The sequence below is a fragment of the Chrysemys picta genome, chromosome 9 (assembly GCF_011386835.1).
Source record: "Chrysemys picta bellii isolate R12L10 chromosome 9, ASM1138683v2, whole genome shotgun sequence".
Lineage (NCBI taxonomy): Eukaryota > Metazoa > Chordata > Testudines > Emydidae > Chrysemys > Chrysemys picta.
The window spans coordinates 12,547,662-12,569,264 of NC_088799.1; the positions used below are offsets into that span (position 1 = coordinate 12,547,662).

A 21,603-nucleotide genomic window follows, 5' to 3' on the forward strand; every position below is an offset into this window, starting at 1 on the left:
CTCTTTCCATTCTGTATGTGTGAAACTGATTTTTCTTTCCTAAGTGGAGCACTTTGCATTTGTCTTTGTTAAACTTCATCCTGTTTAACTCAGACCATTTCTCCAATTTGTCCAGATCATTTTGATTTATGACCCTGTCCTCCAAAGTAGTTGCAATCCCTCCCAATTTGGTATCATCCGCAAACTTAATAAGCGTACTTTCTATGCCAATATCTAAGTCGTTAATGAAGATATTGAACAGAGCCGGTCCCAAAACAGACCCCTGTGGAACCCCACTTGTTATGCCTTTCCAGCAGGATTGGGAACCATTAATAACAACTCTCTGAGTACGGTTATCCAGCCAGTTATGCACCCACCTTATAGTAGCCCCATCTAAATTGTATTTGCCTAGTTGTATTCCTAACCCAAGAATGTTGTTGTTTGATTTTTAAGGGCTAGGTTGTGACATTAAGCACAGCGATGAGCCAGGGGAGGTACATAAGCTGGTACCACCCCAGGAATAGCATCAGGAAGCATTGTGACCCAGGGTATGTCTGCACTGCAATAAAAGACCCACAATACATCTGCGGCAGGTGTGGATCAGCTGATTCTGGGTCATGGGGGCTCAGTTTGCAGGACTGTAAAATTGCAGTGTAGATGTTTGGGCTTGGGCTGGAGCCCAGGCTCTGAGACCCCACGATGGGGAGGGTCTCAGAGCCCAGGCCCAAGCCCCAGTGTCTACACTGCAATTTTATAGCCCCACAGCTTGAGCTCCATAAATTGGAGTCAGCTGACCCAGACTCGGAGAGTCAGTGCAGTGATTTTTTTTATTACAGTGTAGATAAGGGTCAGCAACCTTTCACAAGTGGTGTGCGGAGTCTTCATTTATTCACTCTAATTTAAGGTTTCGCGTGCCAGTCATACATTTTAACATTTTTAGAAGGGCTCTTTCTATAAGTCTATAATATATAACTAAACTATTGTATGTAAAGTAAATAAGGTTTTTGAAATGTGTAAGAAGCTTCATTTAAAATGAAATTAAAATGCAGAGCCCCCCGGACCAATGGCCAGGACCCGGGCAGTGTGAGTGCCACTGAAAATCAGCTCGTGTGCCACCTTCGGCACGCGTGCCATAGCTTGCCTACCCCTGGTGTAGATATATCCCCAGATACAACTGAGCCCCAGTTCTTCCCCTGCTTTCTTCTTGCTCCTGGGAAAGGAGGAAATTAGTAAGCCAAGCCTTGAGCATTCTACATGTCCCTTTATCTTACAAGACTCCTTTATTTCCCTACCCTCAAGCTTCTTGAGTCTTCTAATACACATGCGCCTCCTTTAAATGAAGGTGAAGACCTTTTTTTTTCTCTTTTGAGAGGCTTCAGTAATAGTTCACCCACCAAGTGGAAGTGAATTGTGTAGCTCAAAACACCCACTTAGTTTCTCCCCAACGTACTTGCAAAAGGCATTCTAGCCATGCCTCTCAGACCTTGTCTATAGTAGCCGCCCTTCTCTCGTAGACCTGGGGGGAGGGAGGGGTCATAGGGATTGGAGGAATATTGTCTGGTCCAAGAACAAGCCTGCAAGTTTTCAGGAAAAGGAAGGAAGGCTTAAAATAAGACTCTGGTTGCAACCTTAACTGTGTGCGTCATTTTAAAATGGTAGTTATTCAACATGAATGGTGAAATATGGGAATTGAGTCCCATCCCATTGTCTGTATGTTTGCTATGTAACTTACCTATCCTTCTGTTACTTTGCATATGTTTTATTCTGGTAAACAATCTGTACTTCACATGTTTGTAATAAAATTCTAAGGACATCAAAGATTAAAGAGGGAAAATGGTGCACAATTTAATTACCAAACTACCCTTTAATGTATTCTTCTATATGTTGTTTTGTAGTGTTGCCTGGGGCCAAATCTTGGAACACTTCCTGTTCAAATGAGTGTGTATCTTTAAAGGGACAGGAATAAAATAAGAACTGTCCCAAGCTTCCACCCACAACTCATTCGATTCTGTCCACTGCCAGAAGGTGGACACTCAGAGATGCTCCTGCTAGCTTCCAGTTAATCCAGCAATAGCCTAACAGCACTGGAAATCTAATGAGAGCATGTCCTGAAATTTTCATCCCACTTTGCAGACTCAGATGGAGGTTCAGATGGTTTGGATAAATTTCTGATAAGCATCAACAATATTTACGTTCTTGCTTTTCGCCATACATCAGTCCTCTTCAAGATAGTCTATCTCTAATCTTCACTGTCATCTATCTTCTTCTGCCGCCTCCTCCTTCTGTCTTTTTTTTATTTTTTATTTTCACCCTCTATTTATTTTTAGATGCAGCAGCAGTTATGAATGACCTTCCCTTCCCTGATTCCAAACTCTCCCCCTGGTGCTTCTGCTTTCCTTTCTCATCTCTGATTTGACTTACTGTTGCTTTCAGTCCCTGATCTTCCAGTGTCCCTTTCTCTTGTCCACTATTCTTCCATCATGCATTAAATTCCTGTCACAGAGCTAGTAGGTAAAGTGAGAAATAATTTTAACTCCTCTCTGGCTGTTAAATGAAATGGTACTAAAACTGAATTTACTCATTATCCACTGACAAGTTTATGGTCTTTTAAAATTAATTATATGGAAGTTAAACCTGGGAGGCATTCATTTTATTTAGAAATCTGAAATCTTATGGCATTTAGTGATACATTTGTGTGTGTAATTATATTGTTCATCCTTATATTTTGTTATCCAAATGATTTTTTTTCTTCCAACTGTAAGACATTTACTTTGTTTTCCTTTGTCCTTCTACCTAGGAGTCCTCACTTCACAAAGCTACTGTACTTAAAAACAGCTACCAGTATTCTAAAATTGCCTGTTGCCTTGGTAATCCGAATGCATGGGTACTTGCTGATTATCTATGTTGAGAGTTGCATTGTTCGCAGTGCGCCGCCTATGCTATGTTTAATCTGAGATAATGGCAGCCTGAAAAATTCCTTTTGTTCCCGGTTTTGCCATTTTGTTCAGAAGAGCTTTTTAGGTCAGCAACTTTTAGAATAAACTGAACTTCTGTGCAGATGTTTATTACTTTTGACCTCACTTCTGCCAACCCAAATGACTTCCAGAGAATGAGTTAGAATGAATTAGAAGTTTGCTTATGTTTCCAAAAGGAACTCAATCAAACCACCAGTTTCAATTGCAATGTTAAATGGGATGAAATTATTCAACCAATTGGTTTTCACTTTTTGATCAAAGCAAAATAATTAAATGGATTGCTTTTGCTTTAAATTAATGAGAATTTTGCACCCAAGTCCAGTAGCAACTTTGAAAATCCTATCCTTAATTTGTTCTCTCATGTGAGATAAAAGCTAGTCGTGTTTACATTGTTTTTCTGTTTCCTGTGTCAGGGTTTTTCTTTTTCAATCAAAGTGTGTAACTCAAATTATTCCTGTTTGTCTTTTAATATTCAGTTTTAAGACGTCTCTTCTTGTTTGTGTTTGGCCTGGGGAGAAATCGCAACCAAAACCATAAAGGATTTGTAGCCAATTTATGTAACTTTTACACAGGGGCACCAGGCCTGCATACTGCTCTTTGCTGACCGATGTTCTATATATCTGTTAAAATGCAAAAAGTAAATACTTTCAGCTTTTCTCAACTGAGAGACTGGGATATTGCCTGGGGACAATTGTGAAGGTGAAAATGGCACAAAATAAAGATCTGGAAGAGGCGGGGGTGGAAAAGGGGAGAGAAACTGTCAATGACTGATATGTCAGTCAGATGAAGGCTTTTCCTTCTCAATAGTCAACTACTCTAGGCTAAAAAAAGGGGGGGGAAAAGTTGAAAAGCAAATGTTTGATATTAAATATATGTTGAGAACCATGGATAGTAGATTTATATGTAAGAAAATTGCAAAGCTTACAAACTTTTCAAACTGTTTTATGGTATTTAAACATTTGGTCTGATCCTGCTGTCCTTTCCCATGAATATTATAACTCTCATTGAAACTTTTGCATCTAAAAATGTCCTAGTAAGTGGAGGGGGGGAAATGCCTCCTTCATTGAAAACACAACAACAACAAAAAATAGTTTTGAATCTTGGCTTATGAATCCTAGGCCCCAGTTCAGCAAAGAACTTGCTTAATTTCACACACATGCTTCATTTCCATTGATTTCACTAACAAACTGTGTTCTTTTGCTCTACGTGCATGTTAATGACACTTCTTTAATATTTCATAATAAACTCTTCCAGAACACCAAGTTACCAGCATAAACACTCCACTTTGAGAAATTTACACGTGGTGTTGCAGAAGCACTTGTGGGCAGTAGAGATACCTGCATGTTTTAAAAAAAAGCCTGTTTGGTCTCGTGTGGGTCACAGTTTCAGGGTAATTGTACCTTTTAATCCTTTCACCATGGTCTAGTCTGGGAAAGCCCCTCAGGTCTCCAGCAATGGTTTGCTACTAAACTGGAAGGCAGGGCCGGCTCCAGGGTTTTTGCCGCCCAAGCTGCCCCCCCCCCCCCCAAAAAAAAAACCCCGCGATCATGATCTGCGGCACTTTGGTGGGAGGTTCTTCACTCCAAGCCGGAGTGAGGGACCTGCCGATGAATAGCCGGACATGCCGCCCCCCTCTGGAGTGGCCGCCCCAAGCACCTGTTTGCTAAACTGGTACCTGGAGCTGGCCCTGCTGGGAGGGCATACCAAGTGGGGTCCCACAGAGGCCTCTCCTCGGTCCAGAGCTATTCAGTCATTTCATTAATGACTTGGATAATGGAGTGGAGCATTTCTTTATAAAATTTGTGGATGATATTAAAATGGGAGGAGTTGTAAACTGTTTGGAAGACAGGATTAGAATTCAAATGACCTTGACAAATTAGAGAATTGGTCTGAAATCAACAAGATGAAATTCAATAAATACGTGCAAAGTACTACACGTAGGAAGGGAAGATCAAATGGACAAAGACAAAGTGGGAAATAATTGGCTAGACACGCCAGAAAAGGATTGGGGGATTATAGTGGATCACAAATTGAATATAAACCAACAGTGTGATGCAGTTGTGAAAAAGGCTAATATCATTTTGGGGTAAGACACGAGATGTAATTGTCCTGCTCTACTCAGCACTGGTGATGCATTAGCTGAGTATCATGTACAATTTCAAGCACCCCACTTTTAAGAAAGTTGTGTTCAAATTAGAGAGAGAGAGACCAGAAAACAGCAAAAATGATTAAAGGTTAGAAAACCTGACCTATAATGAAACATTTAAAAAACCAACTGGTCATGTGTAGTCTTGAGAACAGACTGGGGGCGGGGGGAGACCTAATAAGTTTTTAAATATTATAAGGCTGTCATAAAGAGGATTGTGATCAATTTTTCACTGTGTCCACTGATGGTAGGACAGGAAGTAATTGGCTTTATCTGAAACCAGGGAGATTTAGGTTAGATATTAGGGAAAAAATTCTAAGTATAATGGGTAGTTAAGCACTGGAATAGGTTACTAACAGAGCTTGTGGAGTCCCTGTCACTGGAGGGTTTTAAGAACAGGTTAGACAACACCTGTCAGGGATGGTCTAGGTTTATTTGGACATGCCTTAGTGCAGGGGGCTGGACTAAATGACTTCTTGAAGTCCCGTTCAGCCCTACATTTCTATGATTCAACCTTTTATTCCAGAGCCCTTTCTTTGTTTTGTTGGGCCTTTGCTACCCATTTGAACTAGTACATGCAAATTACCCCATGGGTGGTATTTCTCTGGAGCTGTTTCCAATGTCAGGGGCTGCAGTAATCATCTCCCACTGTTTTTAGTTCCTGGAGGAGCTGTGGTAACCCTTTCCCATGGAGTTGAATACAATTCCTAGCTCACAATGATACATAGACTGTTCATTAATTTAATACAATATGGTCCCTGAAGACACTGCATGTGGCTGCAATATCTGTCACGTGGTATAATTATTTCACAACCCCAAAAAAACCACTGCAGCTTTTTGAAAACAGTCACCTAAATTAAATGGCATAGACTGGTGTGCTTTGAAATAACCAACATGAAAGTGCCTTCCAATAATTCATAGCATATTAGAGGTGAATGTGGTTGTTATTTACCATAAAATTTGGAAGGTGACATTACTGAAATAGTCCAGTTCTTCCTGGCTATTATTCATTAGAAGCTCTGTTAAATAGGCATTTTTATGTATTTACAGTCAAGCTGAAGCTGTTTGTTGATTCTCAGATTCTGTAATGACAGAGAGATCACATCAAGGCTGCATACCTACAGAGCAATGATCATTTTCTAAGAACTCTAATCAGGACTTGTTACTTCTGAGGCAATATAGGTGCTATATAGGATTTTTATGCATTTTATTATTAGATGAAATATTTCTAATATTCTATTTTACAAAATTGTCCCAAAGAGCAACTAAAGAAGGAAGTGATTCAGCATCAAAACTGTTCCAGAGAGTTTAGCTTTTTTGTAGCTTTATTATTCTGTAGCCAAATATGGCCACTTCCCCTTCCAGTCATGATTGCAAGGACCAGTTCCTATCTAATCCATAATGACACATCCCACATCCATTTGCAATCACAGGCTAACTACAGCAATTGCATACATGGAAAAGTAGAGTTAGGAAAGCATTTAGCTGTCTTGAATGTGCTAAGTGTTGTGACCTACTTTTGAAAAAAAAAGTTCATTGTGCTGTTGGCTTTTGCTCTTCTTTTAATCTCCCCCTCTCATCTGATCTGTTCATCGCATTTATGGGGGAAAGAGGAAAGCCAGCACCTTGTGACCAGTCAGTTTGCCATGGTCTAGCGCCAACATTCCAAACACCATAGGCCAGACTTAGGGGACCTCTGATCAAGAATAAATCTGGATGGATTGTATTTTTTAAAATAACATTAAACCAAGTGGCTTCTTTATACCAGTTAAATATACATGAGCCCATTCCAGCCCAGTCATGAAAGAGAATGGAGACATGGATGTGTTCCTCAGCCCACTCTACTGCCAAGCTTGCCATCTTCCCTTTCTACCTTGTAAATTGCTGCTTTATTATTCAGCATCTGACACTTTGCAAGCAATCCTTCTGAGTGGAAAGAGTCAGCAAGTTCTGGAGTAATCATAGTGAAGCACCTTGCATGTCTCAGATGCAAGCTCTGCAAGAGCACATAGAGAATATTGTGTGTTGGCCAAGAATATGGCCAGTGGTTTCTGAAAACTGTATATCATTGGCCAAAAACCTTCCTTGAGGTGTGTGGAAGAAGGAAAAGAAAGAGAGGGTTTAAGTGCAGCCATTTAAGTGTCAGAGATAGAGCAACTGTTGAGGTAAGTCTTAGCCTAATATCGCGAGACCTGTGGAAGCAGGACTCACGTCAGAATAGGGTGACCAGACGTCCCGATTTTATCGGGACTGTCCCGATATTACCTTGTTTGTCCCGCGTCCCGACCGACATGCGGTCGGGACACTGGACAAACAAGGAAATGCCCCGGAGCCTAGAGCCCGGAAGTGCTCGCACACACACACCCCCCCCGCCCCGACTCCGCCCCCTCCTCCCCCGATTGGCTCCCTCCCCGAATCCCCGCCTCTTCCCCGGGCTCACCATTCCCCCTCCCTCCGCAAGTGCTGGAGGGAGGCCCGGGAGACGCAGGGGAAGCGCGGGGCCGGGGTGAGTAACAGTCCGGTCTGGTCCCTTGCAGGCAGGACTCAGTTGGGTGGTTGGGAGAGGAGGGGGGCGACCCGCGGGGCCAGGCGGCGGCTGTTGTTGTCCCCCCGGGCAGCAGGACTCGGGAGCAGCCGCTGCTGCAGCTCCCACTGCCGCGGGGGAGGAAGCGGCCATGGCGCTTGGCGGCTGCGGCGCCTCCGAACCCCCCGAGCCGGGGCCTGCTGCAGGGACCCAGCAGCGCGTACGCTGGGCCCAGCCCCTGGCCAGGCGCGTCTGGGCTGCTACCCAGCTGGTGCTATCCCGCGGCGGCCCCGGGGCGAAGGCATCGGCCGCCCAGCCCCGTTCGTTCCCCTGCGGGACGGGGGGGCTGGGGCCTGCTGCCCCCACTCCGCTGGCCGCCGCGGGATAGCACCAGCTGGGCAGCAGCCCAGACGCGGCTGGCCAGGGGCTGGGCGCAGCGTGCGCGCTGCTGGGTCCCCGCAGCAGGCCCCGGCTCGGGGGGTTCGGGGGCGCCAGAGCTGCAGCCGCGGAGCGCCATGGCCGCTTCCTCCCCCCGCGGCAGTGGGAGCTGCAGCAGCGGCTGCTCCCGAGTCCCGCTGGCCGGGGGTGAGAACAGCCCGCCTGGCCCCGCGGGCCGCCTCCCTTCTCTCCCAACCACCCAACTGAGTCCTGCCTGCAACGGACCAGGCCGGACTGTTACTCACCCCGGCCCCGCGCTTCCCCTGAGTCTCCCGGGCCTCCCTCCAGCACTTGCGGAGGAAGGGTTTTTTTTTTTGGCCCCGCCCCCTGCCACGCCCCCCCCCCCCCGCGTCCCGATATTTGTCTTGGGTGATCTGGTCACCCTACGTCAGAAGCTAGTGGGAAACAGCAGAATAGTTAGTGGGACCTAACCTTGAGATAATGATGTTTTGAGAAGAGAAAGTGAGAAAATACTGGAATAGATAGCAAATAGCCTAAATAAAATGCAGATGTTTCTAATTAATGCACGTCACAAAGAGGTATAAATGCTTGTGTGATTTCTTTGTACTTTGGAGAAACTGAGGCAGAGATGCTCTCTGCCAGCTGTATTCTTCCCTTGCAATTGCTTGAATAAAGCGGTCTCTGATTTTGTTGCTTCCAACCTGAGAGTGGAGTTTGTTTCTTCCTCAGGTGATACAACCCTTTGTTCTTCAATAGCAGTTCTAGGCTGGTGCTCTGTCTTGGCATTCCAGAGGAATTTTTTTCTTTCAGTCTTCTGTACACCCCCTGCATAGAGGCTATTCACTCAGAACATGTAGGAAAGTTGAAATTCTTCTGTCTTTGATCACTTAAGAAAAGCTTTCTCACACAGTGACACATTTGTGAGGATTAGAGCTAGGCAATTTTTTTTCAGACAAATAGTTTATTTGCCGAAAAATGTAGTTTTGGGTCAAGTGAATTTGGGTCAAATTCTGCAAATAATCCAGACAAAAGGAAAAGTTTAAATAAAGAATTCCAAAAATATTGAAATATTTTGACTTTTCTTTTTGTTTAAAAAAAAAAAACTTTGTTTCAAAATTTAGCTAGATTAATTTTTTTTAAAAGAATGTAAAATACAAAACAAAATATTTACCCTCAGAAGCAGTGACTCTGAAAAAGATTTGGGGGTCATAGTGGTTTATCAGCTGAACATGGACTCCCAGTGCAATGCAGGGACCAAAAGAACTAATGTGATCCTTGGATCCATACACAGGAATCTCGAATAAAGAGGTTATTTGAACTTTGTATGTGACACTCACGCTACCACTGCTGGTGGAATACTGTGTCCAGTCCTCATTACCACAGTTCAATAAGGATGTTGTTAAACTGAAGAGGGAAGAGAAAACCCGTGAGTGATTAAAGGATTAGAAAATCCTTATAATGCCTTATAAGGATAGATAAAGCCTCATCATTTTTTGTTTGTTGTTTTTTTGTTTTGCTTTTTGGGACTTTCTTATTTAATTTTATCAATTTCTCCCTACCCCCTGGAGGTTGGGTCTTGTCCCCAGAGAGGGATGGTAGGCTTGTATGGGTTGGGGGGTCAGGTCCTTCCTGGAAGGTTGAGAGGCTCAGGGGTGGTGAGGGTGGCTGAGCAGCCTGCCCTACAATTCGCCCTACAGTGGCAGTGCTTGCAGTATTGCCAACCTCAGCCGTTCAAAAATCATGAGTCAGGCTCACCAAAAATCATGAGATTGGCTTTAAAATCATGAGATTAAGTAAAAATACTAGATTTGGTGTTCTTTATTTGCCTTCTGCTTTTTGCGCCTTTTAAGGTGCACTGGAGTCACATTTTGAAGCTTTTTCACAGCCAAGAGGGCTAGAAACGTACTTTTTCTCTAAGAATGAAGGCTGAAATCTCACATATCCACTTGACTCCAGCAGCTGGAGCTTTAAGGAAAACAATAATTATCATGAGACTCGTGACAAAATCATGGAAGTTGGCAACACTGTGCTTGTGTTGTTCTCTGTTCCAGGTGTTGGGACCTGCTACATGGGTTTGCAGCACCGCTCTGGTTTGGTTCCGCTACCCTTCTGCCATGATGATGAGGTGGGGAGGGCCAGTTTGAGCGAATGGCTCTCCAATGTTGTGTGCCAGGTCACAACACCTGGGATGGGCAGCCAGGCCCAGTCCCATGGGACGGAGACTCTGCTGAATGGTGAGTCTTTCATTTTATTTGGTTCTGCATTTGTGATAAACACAGGGCTCCAGTGATAGACTCAAGGAGTTAAATCCATTTAGCTTAAGAAGAGAAGGTTAAGCCATGACTTGATTACAACCTATATGTACCTATCTTGATAATGAGCCCTTCAATCTCGCAGACAAAGATGTAACACGATCCAATGGTTGGAAGTTGAAGCTAGACAAATTTTGACTAGCAGTAAGGTATACATTTTTAACAGTGAGAGTAATTAACCATTGGAATAATTTACCAAGGATTATGATGCATTCTCCATCACCGGCCTTTTTCTAAAAGGAAACATAATTTCTAGGAATTGTTTTAGGGCAGTTCTATGGAATCTATTAATCTGTTTTTTTTTATTTAGACAAGAAACCAAAGATTGTCGTTTTGAGTCAATGGAAAAATGAAATTTTCTTCTCTTTTTTTTTTTTAATTTTATTTTCTTATTTTATTTTATTTTTTGTTTGGCCACAACCAAAAAATTAGTGATTTGCCCAGCTCTAGTTAGGAACGCAGCTGAGCTTGCTGAAAGCATTTTTCAAACACTTTCTCTTTCCAGCCTCCCTCATTTCCCATTTTAACTTTCGGGGGAGGGCTGCTTAGTTATTTTGTAGCCATGGACACATACCTCACAGTTTCAACAAAACTCCAAGAGAAGGTGGGAAAAACCACAGGATTAATATTTGTTTTGAGGAGGGAACGCTTAACTACTTTTCTCCATTTAAGCAGAATATCTAGAGTATTATAATAAAGAGTAGTCATGAACATGGGCGGTGGGTATCAAAGGCCAGGGGAGGCTAAGCCTCCCCTAACCTAGGCTGTGGCCTAGTCAGCAGCCTGGAGCTCAGGGCTCAGGCCAGGGGCTGGGACGGCTAGGAGCTCAGAGATCAGGCCAGCTGAGGCGGCTCGGGCCAGCCCAGCTCCTCCAGGCATGGGGAGAAGGGGTAGGGCCTCAGGCGGAAGGGGAGGAGCCGGGACTTGCCTCCCCGAAGGAGGGGGGGGGGTTCACTCACTGCCCATGGTCATGAAAATAAAAATCTAGGGTTCTAGTCTCCTCTGAGTATCAAGTGTTGTTTTCCTCTTGATCATTGAAATAATTGATTTTGCTAACAATGAAACATCTGCTGGTAAACGACAGTGCATGTTAATGATGTCCAGTTCAACTAGGGCATTGATGTGGGAAGCCATCTTAAAGTAGACTGGATCCAAGAGGGTCATGGCCATCCTTGCCTCCCTATGAGCTCAGCTACATTAAACCTGACATTCAATTCTCAGGGGCATTATGTTCGGTTCCATGTTTGCTTTCAGTTTACATGGGTTTGCATTTACTTGAACTTTACTTCACTTCAAATTTGAACTTAACTTTACTTTACTTTACTTCACTTCACTTTGGGGGGAGGGATAGCTCAGTGGTTTGAGCATTGGTTTGCTAAACCCACAGTTGTGAGTTCAATCCTTGAGGGGACCATTTAGGGATATGGGGGATTAGTCCTGCTTTGAGCAGGGTGTAGGACTAGATGATCTCCTGAGGTCCCTTCCAAGCCTGATATTCTATAATTCAAATATGTTCTAAGAATAAAATCAAATTTAATCAAAGCCTAGTTCTGTTTTCCCTGCATAAAATCAAAATATGAAACAGGGAATTTCTGGGTGAAACAGCTTGCATTAAAGTTGTAGCCTGTACTGGAACTGAAAGGAGAGAGATATTTCTGGAACTGGGTTTTTATAAATATTCGACCATCTCTAGTTACTTGCCTTTTATTGTCTTGTCTGTTGACAGCTGAAACTTAACCAGGAACAAGTGTTTCTAGATCAGCTAGGCTAACATTTACCAATTGCATGTATTAACTCAAGTTAATTGGCAATTAATTCAATTTACAACCCAACCAAAATTTCTAGACAGACCTTTACTCTGGCATCTTTTTGGTGTCTCTTGAGCTTCTGCATTCCTGTTTCCTCCTTTTCCCCATTCACCCTTAGTCTTTTCTATAATTCTCAAAATCCAAGCAACCGAGACACCATCAGTGTTTAATTCTGTGCAGTGCTTTCCCATGACACTCCAGGGTAGACGGGTTTTTATTTTTTTTATAATAGTGACATTTTTTTCTGCTGAGGGACAATACAATCCATTGCTTACTAGCATCCATCTGTTGCACAGCATACAGCATCTGACATTGGGGCGGGTTTATGAATAGAGCACTGAGAGCAATTAGCATTTGAATTAAAACTACCTGTGGATAACAACAGGTGATTACCCTATTTAACAGCTGCTAAGTGGTGTTATTTGCCAGCTATAGACTACAGGCTGAGTGAATTGTATGCATACAAATGGGAGTGACTGTGCATACAAATAGAGCAAAATTAACTGGATATTTTTTAAAAATGCAGTTATGATATATGGGCATTAATTCTAAACATGCAGTCACTGGCAATGTGTTAGGTATATGAGGTATTTGGGGAACAACATATTCAATGTTAAAGTTTTTAAACATTTTGCAATCTAGCATTTTGTTCTTCAAGTCAAAGCTTGATGTCAACAACCATTTTAAAGTGATTCAGCTTACTGTGAACTGGGAAAACTGTAAGAACAAAGCACTTCGAGCAAAGCAAAGCAAAATAACCTACAATGTAGGCTTATCAATTGTGAGCCTTTTGGTGCCACAAGTACTCCTGTTCTTCTTTTTTTTAAAGTATGGTAGTATTACTGTTGTAGTTCATCCAGCCGCCTCTTCGCATATATAGCAAGAGGTAGCACGTTATTAACTCTCCTTCTGTAGAAGGAGGGTCTTTTTGAACATTTGCTTAGCATATGGATGTTCAACTTCCTTTTGAGTATATGCAGGTTCTGCCCAACGGTTCTGCTATCCTTGAACATTTTCCTTCTTGGTTGCACCAATTTTCATCAGCAACTTTTTCCTTTGCTCAAAATTGTCCTTTTTAATTTATTTGATACACAATTTTTTAAAGTTTTTTAAAAAACAGATCCTATTCCGAAATCTATTCTAACTGATGGTTTCCTTAAATAGTCACTTACATTTTTAAAGTTGTTTTTGCTGCATGTGTGCAATGTCACTGTGATCAAATGGCTTCTTGAGCATGCTACAAACACAGTCCTCACAAGTGGAAACTGGTCAGGACTTATCCCTTTCCTGGAGAGTATTGCACCCATGGTCATATGATTCACACAATGTGGCATGCAACTTGCCCAGAGGGGAGACTGTGTTGCATGAGGGGAGATGTAATCCTGCCAGGGAAACCAGCCTATGTGAGCAAATGGGGGCACCAGGCACCTGAATTACAATTTCCATGAGGCAATGTGGCACCACAGGAAGATTCAGTTTAATATTGACCTGATTCAAAACCAAATATTTTGGATCATTTCAACAAACTGAAATATTTTTATATGGATCAAATTAACACAAAATAAAATGATTTGGTTTTTCTGATGGAAAATTGAAACATTTTGGCAAAATCAAAATTTCAGTTTTCTGGAAACTGCCGTTTCCATTGAAAACCATCTTCACCAGCTCTATTTTTGAGCAGATGCACTGCCTGCTTTTAGGGTGTGGTTTTCAGACAAATGCTGCTGGCCTCTTACAGTCAGTAAAACCATTAAATTATGTCAATCAGAACTTGGAGTTTTTAGGTATGAAGTACAAATACAGAGGAAAGAATAAAATACTAATAGCAGTTGACATATGTTCTTATAAGATCAGTGTTTATATAAATTCACATTAACATATTAGTATAGAAATATACTGTCTAATATCCTGCATCTCCTGGAGTTCAAAGTGATTAACATTAATTGTGCATGTGGAAAACTTAAACAGATTAGAATGAATGTGACTAATTTTAATATGTGATATGCAGTATCATTGTACCCATGTTGGTCTCAGGATATTAGAGAGACCAGGTGGGTGAGGAAATATCTTTTATTGGACCAACTTCAGTTGTTGAGAGACAAGCTTTCTCCAGTCCTGAAGAAGAGTTCTGTGTAAGCTCGAAAGTTTGTCTCTCTCCCAGAAGAAGTTGGTCCAACTACAAAAGCAGTTTCTCCTCCCTTGGTGTTCACACTTCAACTGCTAGAAGAGGGCCTCATCCTCCCTGATTGAACTAACCTCGTTATCTCCAGACTGATTCTTGCCTGCATATTTATACCTGCCTCTGGAAATTTCCATTACATGCGTCTGACGAAGTGGGTATTCACCCACGAAAGCTTATGCTCCAATACATCTGTTAGTCTATAAGGTGCCACAGGACTCTTTGTTACAGAAATGAGGAAGCAATTTAAACAGAAATGTAAAAGGAACAATCACACATGGGCGGTGTGTGAGCACCCCCTTCGGGGTGGTTAGTCAAGCAGTCCTGCCCCTTCCACCCAAGGCCCCACTTCTACTCCCCTTCCCCCCCGAGTCCAGAGGAGCCCCGGCTGAACTGCGCTGGGCTGCTGGCCAGCCCCAGCACTAGGCCGCTGGCCTCCGCTGGATCTGAGCTCCCTCCAGCTTGGGCACTGACTTGAGGGAAAGGGCGGAGCATGGGAATTTTAAGAGTAACTAGCAAAAGACACAAAAACTAACAGCAATTTTTCTTTTTAAGTACATCAGAAGTAAGAAGCCTGCCAAACAATTGGGATGGTCAGGGTGTTGAAGTAGCATTCAAGAAAGACAAAGCTATTCCGGAGAAGATAACTGCATGTTTTTGCATTCGTCTTCACTGCAGAGGATGTGAGGGAGATTCTCACACCTGAACTCTTCTTTTTTAGGTGACAAATCTCAGGAACTGTCCCAGAATAAGATGTCAATGGAGAATGTCGTGGAACAAATTGATAAAGAGTAATAAGTCACTAGGACCTGATGGTATTCACCCAAGAGTTCTGAAGGAACTCAGATATGAAATTGCAGAATTATTAACTGTGGGATGTAACCTATTGCTTGAAACAACTTCTGTACCAGATGACTGTAGGATAGCTAATGTAATGCCAATTGAAACACACACACACAAAGGCTCCAGAGGCAATCCTGGCAATATTAGGCCAGTGAATCTAACTGCAGTACCAGGAAAACTGGTTGAAACTATAAAGAACAGAATTATCAGACACCTAGATGAACATATGTTGAGAAAGAGTTAACAATGCTTTTGTGAATGGAAATCATGCCTGTTAGAATTCTTTGAAGTGTCAACAAGTGTGTGGATAGGGGTTATTAAGTTGATATAGTGTATGTGGACTTTCAGGAAGCCTTTGACAAGGTCCCACAACACAGGCTCTTAAGCAAGGTAATCAGTCATGGGATAAGAGGAAAAGTTCTGTCATGGATCAGTAACTGGTTAAAAAATAGGAAACAAAGGGTAGGAAAAAATGGCCAGTGTTCAAAATAGAGAGAGGTAAATCGAGGAGTCCCTGAAGGATCTGCACTGGGACTGGTGCTGTTCAACATATTAATAAATGATCGGGGAAAAGGGGTATAAACAGTGAGGTGGCAAAGTTTGCAGAAAATACAAAATTACCTAAGATAGTTAAGTCCAAAGCTGACTTCAAAGAATTACAAAGCGATCTCACAAAACTAGGTGATTGGGCAAGAAAATGGTAGATGAAATTCGATGTTGATAAGTGGAAAGTAATGGATAGTTCTCTGAAAACGTGTGCTCAACGTGCATCAGCAGCCAAAAAAGCAAACAGAATGTTAGGAATCATTAGGAAAGGGATAAATAAGATAGAACATATCAGAATGTCACTGTATAAATCCATGGTATGCATTGAATACTGCATTCAGTTCTGGTCGCGACACCTCAAAATAGATGCATTAGAAATGGAAAAGGTGCAGAGTAGGGCAACAAAAATGGTTACGGGTATGGAACAGCTGCCATATGAGGAGAGATTAAAAGGACTGGGACTGTTCATTTTAGAAAAGAGATGACGAAGGGAGGATATGATAGAGGTCTATCAAATCATGAATTGTGTGGAGAAACTGAATAGGGAAGTGTTATTTATCCCTTCACATAACACAAGAATCAGGGGTCACCCAATGAAATTAATGTGCAGCAGCTTAAAACTAACATAAGGAAGTACTACTTCACACAACGCACCTATGGAACTCATTTCCAAGAGATGTTGTGAAGGTCAAAGATACAATTCCGTTCCAAAAAGAACTAGATAAGTTCATGGAGGATAGGTCCATCAATGGCTATTCATGGATGCAATTCAATTATTTGATTGTCAAACTGGGACTGGATAACAAGGGGGTGGATCACTTGATAACTGCCCTGTTCTGTTCATTCCCTCGGAAGCATCCGGCACTGGCCACTGTCGGAATACAGGATACTTGGTTAGATGGACCATTGGTCTGACCCAGTATGGTTGTTCTTATAACATCCACATTACAACATGAAGAAAAATGTAATACATTTTATTTATCTTGTACATTTGATCAACTTGTGTACCTTCTATCTGCCGATTCATCTCTGCAGGACTATTTCTTATTTCAACCCCATTGCCCAACAGCTGCCTTTTTAAAAAATAACTAGCCAGGGAAATATTTTCTTCTTCCTCCCTCTCCTACTCCATCAAAAAGAGCTGGTTTGATGTGCTGTAAGAATAATATTCTATTCTTGACCAGTGACACATTTCAGGTCCAATATTTCACCAATCACCAGGACTTAACATAAGTGATTTAAATGTTACTGAAGAGTTGAGTCTCTCTTCTTTCCAGGAGGATAAGGCATTTGTTTATACAGAGATTGAGATACTGAAATTTTATATTCACTATATTTTAAAGAACCTATTTTAGATCATTCTTAGAGGTGTATATATGTGACTTTAATACTGTGAATATTAGTAGCTCTTCTGGAGATTGTAGTTCATAAGAACTATGTGTTCATGTGAACTACAAACACGCATTTGATATTTGATTCACAAGCTTACATTTCACTTAATCATTACAATATACGATAACCTGCTGTGCAGTTTAATGCCAATATTTTGATTTGCTTGGCAGTTATTATTATTTTTTTTTGCAGTGAAACACTGATTCATCATAAATAGATCTTAGAAAATGCAAATACATCCTTATTAGAGTTACCAACATATTAATATATGAAAGACATATGGCATTTTTGACGCTTTATTAGTGCTGCAGCTCATTTTTGTGTTTGTTGTGGCATGAAAACCTAACAAAGCATTAATAGCAACTTCCCTGATTTAATTAAGCTCCTGCACTGTAATGCCAGAGCTACTGATAGAATAGCCATTTAATAACACTGTAATGAACATTCAACTATCACAGCTTTGGAAGGTTTAATGTGGTGGTTTAAAACAACATTATTTTTTCTCATAGTTGTTCTTGAGCTATATTTAATACCAGTCTCACTTCTGCTTACCTGTATCTAACACTAAAGAGAGAAGACTATAAAAGCGAAAGCTTTCCTTATTTAAAATGTAAAACAGCCGTATTAAAATAAAACAATCAGCCTCCCTAAGTAAAAAGTAATACGCCTTCAAATAGTGTTTTTCACACAATACAGATACAGAAGAATTAATGCTGAAACTAAACTAAAGGTGAATAACCTACAGCAAATGCATCATGCTAAAGGGATACAACACATTCCTTTTAGAACAGGGCCAGACTAAAACAACTGACCTGTTTGGATACAACTGGGTACCTGATCTGATTATGTGGATTATGCAAAAGTATTAGACCACAACTTTCTCTGTTATAGTAAAACTTACCCATGTGGCACACCAATTATCAATATATATGGCTACACATTATATCTCAAATCTAAGGACATAGAGGAAATAAGACAAAATATGGGCCAACCAGATGCTGGGAAAACCAGAGAAAGCGCTCTCTAGAATAAATCAGCTTTTTACTGAGAGACGTATTTTTTAAAAAAAAAGTGGGGAGAAGATTAGGACTGAACTGGGAAACAGCATAACAACAACTGTTCTATGGAGGAATAAAAAACCATGCCATAAATGTAATGCATAGATATCTTGTATTTCATAGCTTACCCTGAACATATATAGGATTTTTGATTTTAGGTTTTAAGTGATAACCCTAAATGCAAACAAACAATAAACAGTGTTTATCCAATAAACCTCTACACATTCACTAAGTTCATTTGGACTTCATTACTTTGGTAGTGTGATGTCCCTTCTCCCTGGTTTGTATCTAAGGGCTTGACTACATGGAGCAGCAATGGGAAACCCGGTGGTGTGATTTCTGAAGAGCACGAATGTCTTGCACATTTATTGGCCCATGTAGACCCTGCTGGTGACTTAAAGGGTCCCTAGTGCACTTAACATAGTGCTGTTTCGAAACAGCACTATGGGTGTATACAAAGAGAGAGCCCTGAAAACTCCTGTGTTTTGGATATCTACATAGAACTCAAAAAATTGCTAAAAATAAACCCTGAAAAAATGAGGTTAATAAATCCTCCAAAACAGAAGCTCTAAATATATACAACCCCATGTATGTTGTTCCCATATCAATCACTTGTGAACAACAACTGCCAAAATGGTAAAGGCCAAAAAAAAAATAAAAATTCTAGAACTTTCCTATAAGTACTAACATACATGGGAAGGCCAGAAAGGAAGGGTATATCAGGAAAAAATCCTTAAAGACCGCTGTAAGAATGTGAGGGTGTCTGAAATCCAATAAGTCTTGTAATTTACATCTCCTACACATCACCTCCAAATTTGGGTCTGTATATGTTTGTATAGTGTAATCTGTATCTTTGAGTGTGTACACACATGAAATGGGCTGCTTATTAAATAGACCTCCGGTTAATAACACTTCAAATGTACGTATGTATTTTTACTGTGCTGACCATTTAAATTTATATAGTGAATACACCTTACATTTCAGGTTCTCATTACCCAGCTGGGGGCTGTGGACTGTGTTTAACACATCCTCAATCTTAGTGGTCTCATGACACGGTGTCCTTGCTATGGATTCCCATCAAATGGAACAATTTAATCTGTGAAGTCCCAATAAGTTTTTGTGTGTGGAGGTGTCTGGGTATTTTCTGTTGGCTGTCCATCTAGAATGTCTCCGATTCTTGTCAGGTAGGTCAATTTCTGTTTCTCATTCAAGCTTGTCAAATTTGTTTTGGAAAATAGCTCTTGGATAATATTTGCATCCTGCTGCTCTTTGCTTATACTTTCAAAAGCACTTGTAGTAGTATGTCCAGTGTACACTTGTTCCTGCAAGGTGCTGAGCTCACGGATACTGATTCAGCAGAACAATTAAGTTTAATGACTGCAGTGGGATTACTCATGTTCATATTTACCCATGTGCTTTAATTTTTTGCTGCATTGGGCTCAGTGGTTCAGCACTCTCCAGGATAGAGCCCAGTAGGTACTCAAATACTGCAGTGATGAGAGTTAATATAGAACCTTTTGATAAGCTAAGCTCATTACTGAGATTGTTTCACAGTTAACTAGTCGTCTTGTGATTGCTTGATCATTTCCCACCGCAGGATTGAAGTAAATGGATCAATAACCATAGGAAGCCAGTGACAAAGTTCCTATTGACCTCAATGATACAGGATCAGAACCCCAATGATTAAAGTCTTAGTTTGTTAAACTAGTTTGGCCTTACCTCATTTTTTCAGCTACCTATGAAACATTTCCCGTTGATACGCCTGCAGAACTTAATTTTAATGATACATGGACATCGATGGGACAACGCAGTGCTGTAAACCAAACATAAATATTTAGGGTTGAGGGGCATAAACAAATGCAGGATCAACCATCCTGTGTGCAGTATATTTCAAAAATACAATTATACTGTGATGGGGTTTACAAGACCCATGCTGGACAAAACTTTAATGAGAACTTCTGGGCTCAATCAGCCTTGCCCTGCTACACCTGCAATAGGTGTCAGGCCTGGGGAAGGAGTTAAAAAGGAAGAACTGTCTCAGTTAGTGGCTCACTGAGGAAAGCAGATCTTTAGCTTTTACTTGGTGAGAATAGCCTGGCTGGAGTTAGGAAGCTGACTTGGGCTGCTGCTGGTCAAGGCCTCCCTGAGGGAAAGAGGGCTGAAGCAAGATTATCATTTGAGTTCATTTGCAATGCCTCATCTGTTGGTGCTGAGGGAGACTGGTGCCTGTTAGAAACTCTTTGATGGAAGATTGGCCTGTAGCAGGGACCTTAGATGAGCATTAGCTAGAAAAGACAGTCTCTCAGTAGAAAGGTAGTGTCTAGATGTGGATTGGGATGGATTAGACTCCTTTTTGATTTTGTTATATTTGTTTTGGAACTTTGATAATCCTGAAGGTGAAAAACCTTGGGGTGATTTAACCAGAGGGCTTAGTCACTTCAGCAGTAGACCATGTTGGAGATGGTTGAAGACTTTGAGGGAAACTGAAGCAGGGTAAGTGTCATGGTTGGCGAGAAGGGGTGCTGTAGAGGCCAACCCTGCTACATATACAAAAATCATTAACATCTGTTGTAATTGTTTTCTAACTTGTCTGAATTGGCCTTGTTCACATGCAGTGTGAGTTTTTGTTTAACACTATCGTGCGGGATGGGGGCGGGCTGTGTGTGTGTATGTGGGGATCTTTGACACTTGAACTCTTCCGGGTCCACTGTTTGGATCAAATCTAATCCACGTAGCTGGTACACGTAGTGTTCACAGTTGAAACCTCCCAGCATCCTTAAACCTGCAGATTTGTGGTTCACTGACTACCTGAATGAATTATTTTCAATTAATTTGGCACATCTTCAGAGGAACAGATGGCTTCATGTTTACTGCAAAAACAGTAACAAATAAACAAAAACAAAAAATCATCCATGAATCTCCCTGGAAATTCTTCAAATATAAGAGAGATCTTGATGATTGTCTTACAGTTCTTACTGAATTATCTTAAGAAAAGGAGTGTTTAACAAGAAAATAACATGTATCATTTACTAAGCAAAGTATCATATACACGGAGCAGTTGGCTGCATAATAAAGCTGTTATGCATGAAGTTTCTAATAGGACTTCCCCTAGAGTCTAGCAGCTGGGAAGAGAGAAATTAGGGAAATGTGATGTTGAGTGACTTGAGGAAAGAAAAGCTTAAAAAATAAACAAACAGTAAAGAAACAGAACACAAGGAGAAAAAATAGCTAAGCTCAGAGAAAGCCCAAGTAATGTGACTGGGAGCACGCATCAGAAGGTTCATATGTTTAATCGTCAAAGTACAAATATGGAAACAAAACTTACCCAAAATACCACTGGCCAAAACGGTTTCCATTGAAATGTTGTTTTCTGTGGAAAATGACTCTTACAGCTTCCACATTCTGGTAGCATTTGTTATAGTTGGGTATTTTATTTTTCTCT

General features: G+C 41.3%; 1 long non-coding RNA gene across 1 annotated transcript in view; it reads left to right on the forward strand.

The window, feature by feature from the left end:
- Positions 1-21,603, forward strand: part of LOC101932652 (uncharacterized) — a 186,395-nt gene that overhangs the window by 105,639 nt on the left and 59,153 nt on the right. Inside the window, exons 2-4 of the long non-coding RNA XR_509086.3 lie at positions 10,075-10,257; positions 14,878-15,043; positions 19,146-19,345. This is a non-coding gene — a long non-coding RNA (uncharacterized LOC101932652). The remainder of the gene's footprint in view (positions 1-10,074; positions 10,258-14,877; positions 15,044-19,145; positions 19,346-21,603) is intronic.